Source organism: Manis javanica, chromosome 7 (assembly GCF_040802235.1).
Source record: "Manis javanica isolate MJ-LG chromosome 7, MJ_LKY, whole genome shotgun sequence".
Classification (NCBI taxonomy): Eukaryota; Metazoa; Chordata; class Mammalia; order Pholidota; family Manidae; genus Manis; species Manis javanica.
The window spans coordinates 107635542-107654151 of NC_133162.1; the positions used below are offsets into that span (position 1 = coordinate 107635542).

Consider the following 18610-nt stretch of genomic DNA (forward strand, 5'->3'; position numbering starts at 1 on the left):
TGAGAGCCCTACGTAAATCTCCCTAAACAATAGTCCTGACGACTCACTCCAGTGGTTCTCCGATTGTCCTTATTGCAGAGATGAATCTGACACAAAGTTAATGAGCCTGGGTGCTACTTACTGGTAGGGGAGCCAGCATCATGGTCATATGGTCACATGTTATTGTAAACCTAGCAAAAGTAGGATATTTTAGCCCAACTCAATTAAACCTGCCATGTCTTTCCACTTTAGCTTACCCTTGTTGACTCACCCCCTTTTGTCAGGAAGTGATGGAGTAGTGAGAATATTCTGGAGCCATGTAATAGGAATTTTAGTTGAGAATACAGTTCAATCCAGTTTAGTGGTACATGTCCTCTTTGATTAAGTCATGTTATGCTATTTTCCTAAATTTGCAATGTTTTTGGAATCAGGAGGCCTTTAACATTTTTAATATGTTGTGATTTATTTCCTCATTTGAAATAAACATTATGAGCTGATTTTGTATGAAAATACTTCTGAAGGTACTCAGTTATATAAGCTTCAAGCTAAAGAAAATAAATCCACTCCTGTTGATGTTGTATTTTAAAAAGTACTAGTTTTGGTTCAATGTCCTCCCTTCTGGGCTGCTCATATTTTTTTCCAAATTTTTCTAATTCTCACCACTATCAGCAAAAACCTCTGCTCCTGCTGTTTACTCTTCTTCCAATCAAATCCTTGCGTCTCTGAATCCAAACCCCAGCCACACTGCATGCTAAGAATAAAGGTAACAAGCTCACAGTTAACTGGCTATTTTCATATGCTAGGTACTGTCCCTACATTATCTTTAGTTCTTACAACAGCCAAGAGAGGGAAGCATCATTAAGCTTATTCTGTAGATGAGGAAATGGAGGCTCTGTGAGGTTATTCTGTGCATTGTCTCAGAGCACAGACATCAGGACCTAGCATTTGCACTTGCCCTGGAGCAGCCCCTCTTAAGAATGATAACTTCCCCCATCTTTCCAGAGAAACCACAGCCAACTTTGTAAACAGCCAACTTCTGGTGCTATTGCTTAACTATTTTGTAGACATACCTCTTACTTCCTTCTGTTTCCTTCACCCCAACTATAGCATATTAACCTATAAATCTGGGATAAGATCTTACACTCCCTTTGTGTCTTCTGTGGGGCCCAGCGCTTGCACACAAGTTCACACTTACTACACAGAGGTACAAGTGAAGTGTTCAATTAGAAAACTAAAATAAAACTGGTTGTAGAGAGACTTCAGTTCCAATTCATAGGAACTTGGAAACTGTGAGAATAGGTTTCTCTGTTGTAACATTTTAACACCAGAAAAGAAGAAAGAATTTAAAAGATGCTTATTAGAAATATCTTTAAATTCACAAAGTCAAAAAACCTTCTCTTAAAAATATTATTCACAGAGAAGCACAATTCACATGAGTCTTGATTCTGACAGGTCAGCGTAGGTGATTAGACTGAGAAGGAATTACAGCTTTTAGAATATAGTTGAAAAATGAAGGAAATTGATCTCAACTTTCATTTGAAAAATGCATATTTTTCAAATCAAATAACAATAGAAATATGCAGTGATAATGAGGAATAACAAATACATTGCATATCAGAAAGATTATGATGCCAGAGCAGGTTTTTTTTTTTTTGAGAGGGCATCTCTCATATTTATTGATCAAATGGTTGTTAACAACAATAAAATTCAGTATAGGGGGGACAACGCTCAATGTACAATCATTAATCCATCTCAAGCCTAATTCTCGTCAGTCTCCAATCTTCTGAAGCATAACAAACAAGTTCTTACATGGTGAACGAATTCTTACATAGTGAATAAATTCTTACATGGTGAACAGTACAAGGGCATTCATCACAGAAACTTTCGGTTTTGCTCATGCATTATGACCTATAAACAATCAGGTCAAATATGAATATTTGTTTGATTTTTGTACTTGATTTATATGTTGATCCCACATTTCTCCTATTATTATTATTATTTTTATTTTTAATAAAATGCTGAAGTGGTAGGTAGATGCAAGATAAAGGTAGAAAACATAGTTTAGTGCTGTAAGAAGGCAAATGTAGATGATCAGATTATCAGGTGTGTGCCTATGGACTAAGTATTAATCCAGGCTAGACAAGGGCAGCAAGACATCCACGGATGCAGAAGATTTCTCTCAAAGCAGGGGGGGTGAGGTTCTGAGCCTCACCTCTGTTGATCCCCAAATTCTCACCTGATGGCCCCCCTGTGACTGTGCCTGTCTTAGGTTGTTCCTCCCTTGAGGAATCTTACCCGTCTCTGGCTAACCAGTCATCTTCCGGGGCCATACAGGGAAATGTAAAGTTGGTAAGTGAGAGAGAAGCCATATTGTTTGCAAAGGTTAGCTTTTTACTTCTTTGCAGATTTATGCCCTGTGGCTTCTATGCCCAGCACTTGTCTCGAGGTATCTTTACCACCTGGAGGAATTATGATACTCGGTAAATTCGATATGAGGCACGAATTCTATTTAAGGGTTGTAATTAGGAAGGAAGAAGAAAAGCTATAGATGTAGCATATGAAGGAAACATGGGAGGATTGATTATTTCTTTGACATATCTTCTTGTATAGTACCTTAAGTATGTATAGGTTTTAAACTACTAACTAATTTGCACACACATATTAACATAATAGGAATACGGTGACATAAACAAAGCAAATCTATAATTACCATCCATCTCCAGTGAAGCCAAGAAAACCATTTAGGCACCCTAGGCATTTGTGAAAATTTATCTATGATATGATGGATATTGTCCAACTGTACTTGAACCATCAGACAAATTAAAGCAGCCCATTTTTGGGATCTGTTCACATCCCATATGTTCTTTTAACCATAGATAGTCTATAGTCATGAGATTTTGGAGTGCTACAACTTGCACCCCTCCCAACTCCTGGTTGAGTTCCAACAGTACAGATCCGGTCAAATTCGTTGTCTCACTGCATGCACATGCCAGCCTAGACATCTCCCTCCTCATTCCTATGGCAAGTCCAGGAGACGGTGGGCTGGATGCAGCCACAACCGCAGCATCGTCCGGATCCCTGTGGAGGCTTTTTGATGATCAGCCCCCGGCACAAGTCCTCCAGAGAGTGCTGATGCCGGAAGCTCCTCCTCATATCGTATCTTAGTTCATTTTCTGGGTATCCAAGCTAGGCCTTGATCTTCTGCATAGAAACAAACAGACCCTTTGCCCACACTTTGACATGCCCTCTATACCACTGTGCAGAACTCATTGGAGGTCAGCACACAGTAACTGCTTTTTTTTTTTTTTTTTTAATTAAGAGAAAGGAATATTATCAGAAAAGAGTACCTCCATAGCTGATCATCTGACACCCTTTAAGTGATCAACATTAAGGATATTTAAAGCATGCATTGATCTTTGATTTACCAATAGTTTTATCCTGTTAAGGAGTAATCCCCCTTTTCTTTCTTTCTTTCTTTTTTTTTTTTTTTCTTTTTTAATTTTTAATCTACACTTACATGAAGAATACTATGTTTACTATGCTCTCCCCTATATCAGGTCCCCCCTAACAACCACATTACGGTTACTGTCCATCAGCTTAGCAAAATGTTGTAGAGTCACTACTTGTCCTCTCTGTGTTGTGCAGCCCACCCTCCCCTTTCTCCCTCCCCCCCATGCATGCTAATCTTAATACCCCCCTTCTTCTTCCCCGCCCTTATCCCTCCCTGCCCACCCATCCTCCCCAGTTCCTTTCCCTTTGGTACCTGTTAGTCCATTTTTGGGTTCTGTAATTCCACTGCTGTTTTGTTCTGTAATTCCACTGCTGTTTTGTTCCTTCAGTTTTTCCTTTGTTCCTATACTCCTCAGATGAGTGAAATCATTTGGTATTTCTCTTTCTCCGCTTGGCTTATTTCACTGAGCATAATACTCTCCAGCTCCATCCATGTTGCTGCAAATGGTTGGATTTTTCCACTTCTTATGGCTGAGTAGTATTCCATTGTGTATATGTACCACATCTTTATCCATTCATCTACCGATGGACATTTAGGTTGCTTCCAATTCTTGGCTATTGTAAATAGTGCTGCGATAAACATAGGGGTGCATCTGTCTTTCTCAAACTTGATTGCTGCGTTCTTAGGGTAAATTCCTAGGAGTGGAATTCCTGGGTCAAATGGTAGGTCTGTTTTAAGCATTTTGATGCACCTCCATACTGCTTTCCACAATGGTTGAACTAATTTACATTCCCACCAACAGTGTAGGAGGGTTCCCCTTTCTCCACAGCCTCGCCAACATTTGTTGTTGTTTGTCTTTTGGATGGCAGCTATCCTTACTGGTGTGATGTGATACCTCATTGTAGTTTTAATTTGCATTTCTCTGATAATTAGCGATGTGGAGCATCTTTTCATGTGTCTCTTGGCCATCTGTATTTCTTTTTTGGAGAACTGTCTGTTCAGTTCCTCTGCCCATTTTTTAATTGAGTTATTTGTTTTTTGTTTGTTGAGGCGTGTGAGCTCTTTATATATTCTGGACGTCAAGCCTTTATCGGATCTGTCATTTTCAAATATATTCTCCCATACTGTAGGGTTCCTTTTTGTTCTATTGATGGTGTCTTTCGCTGTACAGAAGCTTTTCAGCTTAATGTAGTCCCACTTGCTCATTTTTGCTGTTGTTTTCCTTGCCCGGGGAGATATGTTCAAGAAGAGGTCACTCATGTTTATGTCTAAGAGGTTTTTGCCTATGTTTTTTTCCAAGAGTTTAATGGTTTCATGACTTACATTGAGGTCTTTGATCCATTTTGAGTTTACCTTTGTATATGGGGTTAGACAATGGTCCAGTTTCATTCTCCTACATGTAGCTGTCCAGTTTTGCCAGCACCATCTGTTGAAGAGACTGTCATTTTGCCATTGTATGTCCATGGCTCCTTTATCAAATATTAATTGACCATATATGTTTGGGTTAATTTCTGGGGTCTCTAATCTGTTCCACTGGTCTGTGGCTCTATTCTTGTGCCAGTACCAAATTGTCTTGATTACTATGGCTTTGTAGTAGAGCTTGAAGTTGGGGAGTGAGATCCCCCCTACTTTATTCTTCTTTTTCAGGATTGCTTTGGCTATTCGGGGTCTTTGGTGTTTCCATGTGAATTTTTGAATTATTTGTTCCAATTCATTGAAGAATGTTGCTGGTAATTTGAGAGGGATTGCATCAAATCTGTATATTGCTTTGGTCAGGATGGCCATTTTGACGATATTAATTCTTCCTAGCCATGAGCATGGGATGAGTTTCCATTTATTAGTGTCCCCTTTAATTTCTCTTAAGAGTGACTTGTAGTTTTCAGAGTATAAGTCTTTCACTTCTTTGGTTAGGTTTATTCCTAGGTATTTTATTCTTTTTGATGCAATGGTGAATGGAATTGTTTTCCTGATTTCTCTTTCTATTGATTCGTTGTTAGTGTATAGGAAAGCTACAGATTTCTGTGTGTTAATTTTGTATCCTGCAACTTTGCTGTATTCCGATATCAGTTCTAGTAGTTTTGGAGTGGAGTCTTTAGGGTTTTTTATGTACAGTATCATATCATGTGCAAATAGTGACAGTTTAACTTCTTCTTTACCAATCTGGATTCCTTGTATTTCTTTGTTTTGTCTGATTGCCGTGGCTAGGACCTCCAGTACTATGTTAAATAACAGTGGGGAGAGTGGGCATCCCTGTCTGGTTCCCGATCTCAGAGGAAATGCTTTCAGCTTCTCGCTGTTCAGTATAATGCTGGCTGTGGGTTTATGATATATGGTCTTTATTATGTTGAGGTACTTGCCCTCTATTCCCATTTTGCTGAGAGTTTTTATCATGAATGGATGTTGAATTTTGTCAAATGCTTTTTCAGCATCTATGGAGATGATCATGTGGTTTTTGTCTTTCTTTTTGTTGATGTGGTGGATGATGTTGATGGATTTTCGAATGTTGTAACATCCTTGCATCCCTGGAATGAACCCCACTTGGTCATGGTGTATGATCCTTTTGATACACTGTTGAATTCTGTTTGCTAATATTTCATTGAGTATTTTTGCATCTGCATTCATCAGGGATATTGGTCTGTAATTTTCTTTTTTGGTGGGGTCTTTGCCTGGTTTTGGTATTAGGGTGATGTTGGCCTCATAGAATGAGTTTGGGAGTATTTCCTCTTCTTCTATTTTGTGGAACACTTTAAAGAGAATGGGTATTATGTCTTCTCTGTGTGTCTGATAAAATTCCGAGGTAAATCCGTCCGGCCCCGGGGTTTTGTTCTTGAGTAGTTTTTTGATTACTGTTTCAATTTCTTTGCTCGTAATTGGTTTGTTTAACTTTTGTGTTTCTTCCTTGGTCAGTCTTGGGAGGTTGTATTTTTCTAGGAAGTTGTCCATTTCTTCTAGGTTTTCCAGCTTGTTGGCATATAGGTTTTCATAGTAGTCTTTAATAATTCTTTGTATTTCTGTGGAGTCTGTCGTGATTATTCCTTTCTCATTTCTGATGCTGTTGATTTGTGCTGATTCTCTTTTTCTCTTAATAAGTTTGGCTAGAGGCTTATTCATTTTGTTTATTTTCTCAAAGAACCAGCTCTTGGTTTCGTTGATTTTTGCTATTGTTTTATTCTTCTCAATTTTGTTTATTTCTTCTCTGATCTTTATTATGTCCCTCCTTCTGCTGACTTTAGGCCTCATTTGTTCTTCTTTTTCCAGTTTTAATAATTGTGATGTTAGACTATTCATTTGGGATTGTTCTTCCTTCTTCAAGTGTGCCTGGATTGCTATATACTTTCCTCTTAAGACTGCTTTCGCTGCATCCCACAGAAGTTGGGGCTTAGTGTTGTTGTTGTCATTTGTTTCTATATATTCCTTGATCTCTATTTTGATTTGTTCATTGATCCATTGATTATTTAGTAGCATGTTGTTAAGCCTCCATGTGTTTGTGAGCCTTTTTGTTTTCTTTGTAGAATTTATTTCTACTTTCATACCTTTGTGGTCTGAAAAATTGGTTGGTAGAATTTCAATATTTTGGAATTTACTGAGGCTCTTTTTGTGGCCTAGTATGTGGTCTATTCTGGAGAATGTTCCATGTGCACTTGAGAAGAATGTATATCCTGTTGCTTTTGGATGTAGAGTTCTATAGATGCCTATTAGGTCCATCTGTTCTAGTGTGCTGTTCAGTGCCTGTTTGTCTTTACTTATTTTCTGCCCAGTGGATCTATCCTTTGGGGTGAGTGGTGTGTTGAAGTCTCCTACAATGAATGCATTGCAGTCTATTTCCCTATTTAGTTCTGTTATTATTTGCTTCACATATGCTGGTGCTCCTGTATTGGGTGCATATATATTTAGAATGGTTATATCCTCTTGTTGGACTGAGCCCTTTATCATTATGTAGTATCCTTCTTTATCTCTTGTTACTTTCTTTGTTTTGAAGTCTATTTTGTCTGATATTAGTACTGCAACCCCTGCTTTCTTCTCACTGTTGTTTGCCTGAAATATGTTTTTCCATCCCTTGACTTTTAGTCTATGCTTATCTTTGGGTTTAAGGTGAGTTTCTTGTAAGCAGCATATAGATGGGTCTTGCTTTTTTATCCATTCTATTACTCTATGTCTTTTGATTGGTGCATTAAGTCCATTTACATTTAGGGTGACTATTGAGAGATATGTACTTATTGCCATTGCAGGCTTTAGATTCGTGGTTACCAAAGGTTCAAGGTTAGCTTCTTTAGTATCTTACTGCCTAACTTAGCTCGCTTACTGAGCTGTTATATACACTGTCTGGAGATTCTTTTCTTCTCTCCCTTCTTATTCCTCCTCCTCCATTCTTCATATGTTGTGTGTTTTGTTCTGTGCTCTTTTTAGGGGTGCTCCCATCTAGAGCAGTCCCCGTAGGATGCCCTGTAGAGGTGGTTTGTGGGAAGCAAATTCCCTCAGCTTTTGCTTGTCTGGGAATTGTTTAATCCCACCATCATATTTAAATGATAGTCGTGCTGGATACAGTATCCTTGGTTCAAGGCCCTTCTGTTTCATTGCATTAAGTATATCATGCCATTCTCTTCTGGCCTGTAGGGTTTCTGTCGAGAAGTCTGATGTTAGCCTGATGGGTTTTCCTTTATAGGTGACCTTTTTCTCTCTAGCTGCCTTTAAAACTCTTTCCTTGTCCTTGATCCTTGCCATTTTAATTACTATGTGTCTTGGTGTTGTCCTCCTTGGATCCTTTCTGTTGGGAGTTCTGTATAATTCCATGGTCTGTTCGATTATTTCCTCCCCCATTCTGGGGAAGTTTTCAGCAATTATTTCTTCAAAGAGACTTTCTATCCCTTTTCCTCTTTCTTCCTCTTCTGGTATCCCTATAATACGAATATTATTCCTTTTGTATTGGTCACATATTTCTCTTAGTGTTGTTTCATTCCTGGAGATCCTTTTATCTCTCTCTATGTCAGCTTCTATACGTTCCTGTTCTCTGGCTTCTATTCCTTCAATGGCCTCTTGCATCTTATCCATTCTGCTTATAAATCCTTCCAGGGATTGTTTCACTTCTGTGATATCCCTCCTGACATCTGTGATCTCCTTCCGGACTTCATCCCACTGCTCTTGCATTTTTCTCTGCATCTCATCCCACTGCTCTTGCATTTTTCTCTGCATCTCATCCCATTGCTCTTGCATTTTTCTCTGCATCTCTGTCAGCATGTTCATGATTTTTATTTTGAATTCTTTTTCAGGAGGACTAGTTAGGTCTGTCTCCCTCTCAGTTGTTGTCTCTGTGATCTTTGTCTGCCTGTAGTTTTGCCTTTTCATGGTGATAGAGATAGTTTGCAGAGCTGGTACAAGTGACTGCTGGAAGAGCTTCCCTTCTTGTTGGTTTGTGGCCTTTTCCTGGGAGAATAGCAACCTCTAGTGGCTTGTGCTTGGCAGCTGTGCGCAGACAGGGCTTCTGCTTCCTGCCCAGTTGCTTTGGGGTTTATCTCTGCTGTTGCTGTGGGCTTGGCCTGGCTGGGGCTGTTCCTCCAAAATGGTGGAGCCCCGTTGGAGGGGGAGCGGCCGGGAGGCTATTTATTTCTGTAAGGGGCCTCTGTGCTCCCTGCTGCCCAGGGGGTTAGAGTGCCCAGAGATCCCCAGATTTCCTGCCTCTGGTCTAAGTGACCTGTCCTGCCCCTTTAAGACTTCCAAAAAGCACTCTCCAAACCAAAACAACAACAGCAACAATGAGAGAGGGAACAGAAAGGAAAAAAAAAGGAAAAAACACGCGATTTTTTTTTTTTTTTTTTTTTTGTCCTCAGGTGCCGGTCCCAGGCACCCGCTCACTGGTCCTGCTGCCCTGTCTCCCTAGCACCAGGGTCCCTGTCCTTTCAAGGCTTCCAAAAAGCACCCACCCACCGGTCCTGCAGGGAAGGAACGCTCGATATTCTTTGTCCTCAGGCGCTGGTCCCAGGCACCCGCTCACCAGTCCCGCCGCCCTGCCTCCCTAGCACCGGGGTCCCGCAGGTTTTTTTTTTAAGTCTCTCTTTTGGTATCCAATTAGCCATATTGTTCCATGGAGTAGGACCTATAATGTTCAAGTTTTCATTTCTTTCTTTCTTTCTTTCTTTCCTTCCCACCCTCCTCATCCTCGTCTTTCCTCTCCCTCTAAAATCATTAAGCATTATATTGGATAGGATGGTGGAATGTTTTGTTTCCATATGCAAATTATGGGCATCTGCCTCCAGGGTATGGTGGGAAAATTACTCTATCTGGACATTGCTGAGTCATTTATTCACAGAATTTCAGGTTTATAGAAATGTTAGATGTTATATAGTACAAAATATTTAATCAAACTAATAATCATAGCTGTTTAGTATGTTAAGCATTATGTGAATCTTTCATTCCCTTTTCAAAGGTAATCTATAAGGTAAATATTATCTTTATTTACCAGGAGAAAACAGGCTTAAGTATTTGAATAACAGTAACAATTATTACATAATTAAATGTGTGCTATGTACTAGAAAATGTTCTAAGAGTTTTTGTATGTTGACTTGCTTAATCCTCACACAGACTGAGAATACTACTTGGATATCACATTTTATAAGTGAGATAATTGAGGCCAGGAGAGCTTTAATGACATGCGAAGGTCACACAGCTGGTAAATGGCAGGCCTGCGTTGTAAACCAGGCTGACCAGTTCCAGAAACCATCCCTCTGATCAAAATAATGCATCTATTTAGAGAGAGTCTTTGAACTTTTTTATTCCAAAATCTATTTTCATAGTTACACTGCTTCAATCCTCTTCCAATTACCTTACAAAAGGTTATTAAGCCTCAGCTGGAACCCCTGTTATTGTTGGGGGGTCTTATTGCTGCTAGAGAAAGTTCATTCTATTTTTGGACAGCTGTTAGAAAATTCTTCCTTATATTGAGCTATACCTGTGTGAAGGGAGTGGTTTGGAAGAAAATGTCATTAGATGTGAGGCTAGACAGGAAGGTAAAGGCTGGAGTGTAAAGTGCTTTGAAGGGCATAGCAGCTTCTACTGCTGATGTGGAGACTGAGCCTCTGTCGTGGCCCAGCTGTTAGGACACATCTCCCCATCATGCACCTGGAGGGCAGGTTGTCCAACTTCAGTGTGGGAATTTACAGGTACCGATCCTACATTCAACACTGGTGGTTTCCACTCATCGTTCTCATATAAACATATTTTTGTCTCCTGCTTCTGACTTCTCATGTACTGGCTACCTCTTTCAGCTTTCCCACATTCATCAATATCTTTAGTCAAGCTATTGATAAGCTCCCAAGAAAGATCTTACTGGATGGTTCCTAAACATTAGAATGGAGGTTGGTGATCTCTAACTAAGTATTCTTGTCTGGTGATGTACCACTGGCCATTCTCTTCTTTTTTCCTCACCACATGCTAGTTTAGTGCTTCAGCAGCCAAATGCCCACTGGGTAAAAAATAGTAAAAATAATAAAATTCGACTGTGGTAGCCATGGATAATGTTCACTGGTGCTATACAGCCAATAAAATGATATTATTTTTATTTATTTTTTCATTTATGGTTAATGGAAATCAATATATAGTGATGATCAAACCGGAAAGTTCCTCTTTAAATACCAAAAGAAAAAAGAAATGTCATGGATCCTAAGTCTGCAGCTTTAAGCACAACATGGAGTCGAGTGGGCAGAACACAGAGCGATCATGAGACCAAGACAAAACACAGGTCATTGACCCAGAAAAGGAGAGAGAGGGGCCGTTCATTCCTGGCCACTGAATAGCCCACAGCAAGTGGATGGCTTTTTTGCAGTCCATAGTGGAGGAAGTGTCCCCATTAGTAACACCTTGTAAATGCTTTTTTTTATTTAAAGTCTTTCAGTGGTTTTAGCCATAGAGAGGAAATAAATCACTGCAATTACAGTTAAGATTGTGACACAAGGAAGCAATCATCCCACTACCTGGGAAGGGCCCCAAAGGATGCAGCCCACAGAGGAGACTGACAAGTTCTGCTCACAGAAAGAATCAAGGAACTCAGAGCTAAACCAAAACAAAAGCTGTTCCGTCAGATTTCCCAGCTGACCAAGGATTCACCAGACGCTGGCAGAGAATGAAATTTAAGAGTGTACCATTCGTAACTCCCAGTTTACTATAGGTAAGTATTCTCAAATTACTTTTTAATCAACTACAAATAGTTTTCACTTCAAAATAGCCCATCTATTTTCTCATAAAGTGCCCTATTATTTAAAAAAATAATAATAACTCACCCTGAATCATGTCAGAGAGATACCTGGTCTGAGCAAACCCAAACTGAAAATCACAGTTCAGGCTTATATTTATGATTCTGGGGCCTCAAATGAGAGGACCAGAGAAGCAATCCCTTTTACAATGTTGTTTTAGGAAACTTATGTTTTCACCAACATACGCATGTATCTATGCAAAACTCAATTCGGGGTAGCAGAGTTTCCCTCATTTCCTGAGACATCTGATGTTCTGAACCAGGTATCCATTCCAGTGCCTACTCCATGCCCAGTCTCATCCTGTTAAGCCCCAGTAACATCAGGAGAAAAGCTGTCAGGGGTCACAATTATCAGAGTCACGATTTAGATGTCTCTCAGCATGTATCCTCTCTTATAGCAATGACTTTAGTTTGCTCTTTCTGAATTCTCATTACAGCTCTTCGGCATAGGTTTAACCATCCCAATTTTATATTTGAAGAAACTGCAGTTCAAACACTTTTAAGTGTCTTTTCTCAAGTCACATAGCTGGGAGACAGGGAGCCTGTATCTGCTTTCCACCATGTAGTCATTTACACGCTTAGTACAATTCTTAGGTTTTATTACCAATTCCTTTCCAAGTTTGTTTATTTTTCTCTTTCCAGTGCTTCTAGTGCTGTGATTCTATTTTTATGCCCTGCCTTTTATGGACTGTGGTTGGCTCTCTACTCCACCTTCGCAGAGTGCTCCAGAAGTGCCACCCATCTCAGAGTCCGGGCCAGCCCTAGCTTTTGCTGGGACCGGGGAAAGGAACAACTGCAGGTCCACATTCCATTTGCCTAAATACTGAATTTTTAAACCAAGCTAACAAACTTTTTAATAAAATATGTTCAATCCTTCTACCTTTACAGATATATCTTTATAAAAAACAAGAAAACCATGTTTGAATTTAGAATGACCAAATTCCTTGGCCAGAATGCAGTAATGCCAAAAGAGACAGGCCTGAGGCCCCAGAGAGCATCTCCTCTCCACCTCTGGCTCCATGCTGGGCTGGGAAGGGCCCCTCACAATCACCACCCTGGGCCTAGGAGCATGCTCTCTGATGGTATGATACACTTCAGGTAGAACAGACTAAAGATGAAAGTTGCGTGGGCCTTGGAAAGGGGTTTGGGGGCCATTTGGGCAAGGACTTAAGGGATTCTGGGCACCTGCATCCTGGTCTGGGAGGAGAAAGTGCAAGTTCTGAGGGCAATTTCCATCGGCCATGGATGCCTCCTGGATGCCTTATCTTTGCCCTGGAGCATAGTGAAATTAGTCCAGAGTAGGATCTTCTTAGATGGCAATACTGGTTGATATTTCTCCAAATCTTGGCTTCTTTCATTGAGAACCATTGAAATAAAGTGGAACCACCGAGCCCAATGCCAGACAAACAGCTTTGCAAGTCAAGCAGGTCTTTTAGAACCAATTCCCTTCACCTCTTTAAAATCACTTCCTTCCAAGCATCCAGTTGCTTTCTGCAGATCCAAGCCATCCATTTGCAGAGTATATAATGTGAAAAATTCATTCTTTGAAATATATTACCTTGCCTAAGGGACCTTATATATTTTATTTTAAGAGGCTGCAATTGAAACAAAGGAATAAATTGGCTGATGATGGAATTTCTAGCAACAACAGAAATATATTTGGGAACAGGGATTTTCTGGAAATAAATCTGTATTAGGTTCCTAGTAACTACCACAAACTTAGTGACTTAAGGCAACAGAAATGTATTGTGTCACAGACATGGAGAGCAGCAGTCTGAGATCAAATTGTCAGCACAGTCAAGCTCCCTCTGAAGACTCCAGGGGAGATTCTTTCCCTGCCTCTGCAGCCTCTGGTGGCCCAGCCATTCCTTGGTTTGTGGCTGTATCACCCCAACCTCTGTCTCCATCTCACATGGCTGTTAGGGGGGCAGTTGTGGTTGTTTATTTTTCTCGGTTCTCATTCCCACTGCAACAAAGACTAGAAGGGCAGAGGCACAGTAGTGAAGCAGAGTAAAAGTTTTATTTAAAGTTATGCACCTAAAGAGGGAGACGGTATGGGCGACCTCAGAGAAAAGGGCCTGAAAGGTTGAGAAAAAGTGTGAGCAACCTCAGAGAGGAATCACACTGAAAAGTTGGGGGTTCCACCTTTTAAAGATTTTTCAGGAATGTGACAAAGGGCTAGGGGTGTGGGCTTGTCAAGTGGTCTCAAGATGTTTATCTTTGATGAGAGACATTACTGTCTCTTCTTTTCCATTATCAGTCCTCCCAGGATACTCTGCAAAATTAATTTAACACAAGGAATTAACTGATTCAGTTCCTCCCCAGGATAGCAGCTTCCCTCTAGGAACATATCAATCAAAACCTCTTGCCCTGCCCCAACGTGGGCTGGCTGACTGTCTGTTTGATAAAGAATATGTTAAGAATCTTACTTCCTAACTTCCTGGGTTTTAAAATGCAGTCTTAGCTTTAAGATGAAATCTTTCCTGTTTTTACTATGCTGTTTATATCTGAGCTTGTTTGGAAAATTAATCATGATGCTTGTCTCCCTTCCCAGGTTGCAAATTACTTGATTGGGGGTTGAAGGAGGGAAAAAAACAGCATATAGGTTAAATTAAGGAATAAGCTGGGCCTATTAGGAGGTAAAGTAAATCTTACAATGGCATGATGTAATTGACACAATGAAGATATGGGCTGTGCTGGGATAATTGTCTTTATCTGGATATTCCAAGTTACTCCTGGCCTTTGGAGCTTCAATGATTAACTCATTAACTCTGTGAATCTTTTCTGGCTCTCTAGTTTCATATGGTTAACTCTTTACTGGCCTTATTCTCTCTCCATCCCACTCGTATCTGTTCTTCTGCCTAACATGGCCTCCTTCTCTCTGTCTCAAATCTACCTCTTTCTTTTTAAAGACACATAGTCGTTGAATTTAGGGCCTCCCTGGATCATCAAGGATGTTCCATCTCAGGGTCCCTTAACTTAATTACATCCACAAAGACCCTGTTTCTAAAGAGAGTCATGCTCCCAGGTTCCATCCAGGTGGACATGTCTTTTGGGAGTCACCATTCAAATCACTACAGCATTAAATTCTGCTATTTCGGCAACATCCTTCTGCATACACAAACTACGGCCCACCTGCTGCAGGCACGGCAAACAGGAAGTGTTAGTAGCATTGCAGACCTCAGGGAGAGCTGACATCCCTTCTCATAGGAGGTGAACGTCAGCTGCTGTGGGGAGATGGGAGAGAGCAACTGCATTTGACAGCACGAGGAGAAGGCTGTGGCACTGCTTTTTGGAAAGTTTTAGCCAAACTGGAGCATCTCTCCTTACTTTTTGCGGCCCTTCATTTTATCACAACAATACCTGGATATTATATGAGTTGAAGGTCCATAATCTAAATTCTACTTATTTATTTTTTCCCTTAGACGGGGGAGATAAAGAACTAATAGTAATTGACTGCCTATTATGTCCTAAGATTTTTAACTATCTTACTAAGATTATTTTATCTTCATAATAATCCTATAAGGAAGATATTAATACCCACATCCATTTTATAAATGTGGAAATGGAGGCCCTGAGAGACTTAAGTAAGTTGGCAGGATTTCACAGCTAGGAATTATGAGCACTGAGACTCACGGAGTACATGTTCTTCCCAGGACTCTACTGCCCTGGAATCAGTCTAAGTTAGCTCTGCCCCTCTAAGTTGGCTGTCTTCACCTGGCTGACTTTCCTCTTCTGAAACAGCGACAAAGGACCTTTACCAACTGCAGGAGAAGCCGAAGGTGAGGAACCAGATTTTCTTTTATCTGACACTATGCTTCCATCTAGTGGAAAAATGATAAATGGCAGAAGATACCGTGTCTTGCCTCTTAATTTTTTGGTTTTGGAAATTAGTATGTATTTGAATTTTGCTTTCTAAATCATGACCCTATCAAATTCACATCAAATTCCTTCCCCTGCCTCCACATACACATGTACACTCCTGTACACTGCCCACGTACATGTACTCCTCCTGGTCATCTTTGGTATAACAGAGAAGTGGAAGAATCAGGCCCACCTTCAGCACTCAAGACTGTAACTGTGAACATGCAGTACAGTCACAGACAAAAACATACTGTCCTAACTCTCCCCAATGACACTGTGACTTTTGGGCATTGCCTAGTTTGACAAAAAATTTAGGGAGGAGTTTAGAATAAAATGACTAATAGTTGCCTTTAATTATTTTCATACCTAAAGACACAATTCCTATCAACCAAAAATAGCTTCTGTACTAAGCTCATGACAGAGCTGATTCTGGTCATAATGTGCCCACACGGGTGTGGTGAGGTGACGCAGGGATGAATGCCTCTGTGCAAATGCTAGGAGGGGAGGTGCAGCTCTGATCACTACAGTCAGATACATATTCCAAAGCTTCTAAGACACCTGTTAATATGAGTATTCATCTCCTATTGCTATGGTATTGCTAAGGTAACAAATTACCACACACATAGTGTCTTAAAACAACACATGCTTATTTTCTTCCAGTTCTGGAGGTCAGAAGTCTGAAATGGGTCTCAGTGGGCAAAAATCAAGGTGTCTGCGTTCTTCTGGAGGCCCCAGGGAGGATCTGCTCCCCAGTCTATTCCAGCTTCTAGAACGGCCAGCAGTCTTGGGACTCTTCTACCTTTAAAACCAGCAACATTGGTCCCAGGCCTACTCACATTACCATCTCCCTGGTTCTCTCTCTTTTGTCTCCTTCTTCCATTTTAAAGGATCTGTGACAACACTGGGCCTACTACGATAGTCTGGGATAGTAGCCGATATCCTTATTTTTAAGGGTGACTGATTAGCAGTGTTAATTCCATGTGCTACCTTAATTCTCTTTTGCCATGTAGCATAATATATTCTCAGGTTCCAGGAACTTAAAGCATGGACCTCTTTGTCAGGAGGCATTCTACCTGCTCAATTTAACATCCAAGAGAAGGTAAATCTTGGCTGGAATGTTTCCTGCTGGGCCACAGTGGCACTGGGAGGACCAGGCTCCATCCACAGTCCTTTCTTTCTCCTTCCTCCCCCTCCATATTGTCACAAAAACTGCAAGGAGCCTTGTATGCATTCATGAAGACACATCTGCCCTGAAATTCTACCTTTACTTTTCATCAGTCACATTTAATCATAGATAAGAACAATGATTCAGACAGATTTAAGTTTAATTCCAGATTCATCTCTAGATGTGAAAACTTGAATATACTACTTAGCATTTCTAAGCTCAGTTTCTTCATCCTTAAAATGGGCATAATATTTTCCTTGTAGTATTGTTGTAAGGCTTAAATAAAAGAGTCCCTAAAGGGCACAGTACATGGCACATTTGAGGACCCCAGATTGTCTGAAGGAACAATTTCTGAGAAAGAACATTTTTCCATTCAGTCTTTAAGGGGAGTTTAACTAAGCAGCTAAGTAAACACTGCATCAGATGATTGGGGACAAGAAAAGGAAAATGTCTTTTCTCACCAATTAAACTTCCAGAGGATGAGATTAGATTGCATATGTGAAATAAGAGACCCAGACATACTGTACTGTGAGGTTCCTGAAATGGGTAAGTGAAGCCTTCCTTTATACCTTATGTACAGATACAGAATTTTCCAATGAGACACCTTTCAGTGTGGTGCATTTCAAGAGAACATAGAAGAGAATGACAGTATTTCCTTCATTCTTCTCTATTCTTTACTTTCTAGAACATGCATACCTATGTCAATTCTTCAATGACTATTTATATGTGATATAATAACATACACAGGAAGATGGGCATTCTGACTTGTATCCTAACGCTAACTGAATGCAACATCATCCATATGTACATATACATATTGTCCCTATACATATATATGCTATCAAGTTATACCAAAACCTATTTTAACCCTAATAAGAAATCAGTTTTTTGACAATGAAATTAAAGTGTTTTTAAAAACTTCTTAGGACACTAAAACTTATTTTTAAGTGGAAATTCTGAAGTAACAAATAAAAAGTTCATTGGTTATAAGTCACCCATATACAATGTACTCAAGTTATGAAAAAAATTGTGCTTCTAGATAGGCTAAATCTACATATCACCTATAATCTTATTTTGACAAATTTAGTTAGAAACATGTTCAGTAGAGAAGATAATTTCTGTGACTATTATAAAAAACTTCTGAATGTGTGGCATCTGTTTTTAATGTATGTGTTATTTTAGTACTTTAACACTTTCAAGGCCATAATGCATGAATTCCTTAATATAGAAACTATGGCATAAGATGCTGTTTTATGCATTAGATATATAAAAAGGACACCAAAACTCTAAGTTTTACTTTTACCCCTGTGGTCTTTTTGATTTCCCCAACAGGATCTGGAAACAACACTTCCCTCCTGGCCTATTAGATCTTCCTGGAACAAACAGGGAAGATTGGCCCATGGCTGGTTCTTCCTGGGTTTCTGAAACCCTCTCTCTTGGGTGGCAGGATCAGAAAGCGTTACTTACCCTGCATGTGGCCACAGCTCACTCTTTGGTAGATGGTATCCTTGATGGTATCTTTGTAAACTCCAGGAGGTGGAGGACTATGTGGTGAGTGGAAAACCAAGAACTTGCAAGATCAAACCTCTTGGGTTTGCACAAGCATAATGTTCATTATGTCCCAGGGACCGCAGCATGAGGACATTAAAGGCAGCTTGACAAACCTGACCTCCACCCTGAGTTTACGCTGCTGAGACTGACTTGGTGGGAGGTGGTCATGGCTTAGGTAATGAGGCTGTTGCAGAATCTGTAGGCAGCTGTACTTTGGAAAGAACATTCTATAGCGCTGTTGTGAATATGCCAAGTACCTCCCTCAGAAAAAGTCATGGTGATTCATATTTGGGAACTCATCAACCCTCAGCTCAATATAAATGCCAAGGCAAGTGCATTAATTCAGTGACAAGACTCT

General features: G+C 40.1%; 1 long non-coding RNA gene across 3 annotated transcripts in view; it reads right to left on the bottom strand.

Moving 5' to 3' along the window:
- LOC140850477 (uncharacterized) overlaps positions 1-18309 on the bottom strand; it is a 73868-nt gene extending 55559 nt beyond the window's left edge. For all 3 annotated transcript variants that reach the window (XR_012133373.1, XR_012133372.1, XR_012133374.1), the window contains exon 1: positions 18169-18309. This is a non-coding gene — a long non-coding RNA (uncharacterized lncRNA). The remainder of the gene's footprint in view (positions 1-18168) is intronic.
- Between the last annotated feature and the right edge of the window lie 301 nt (positions 18310-18610).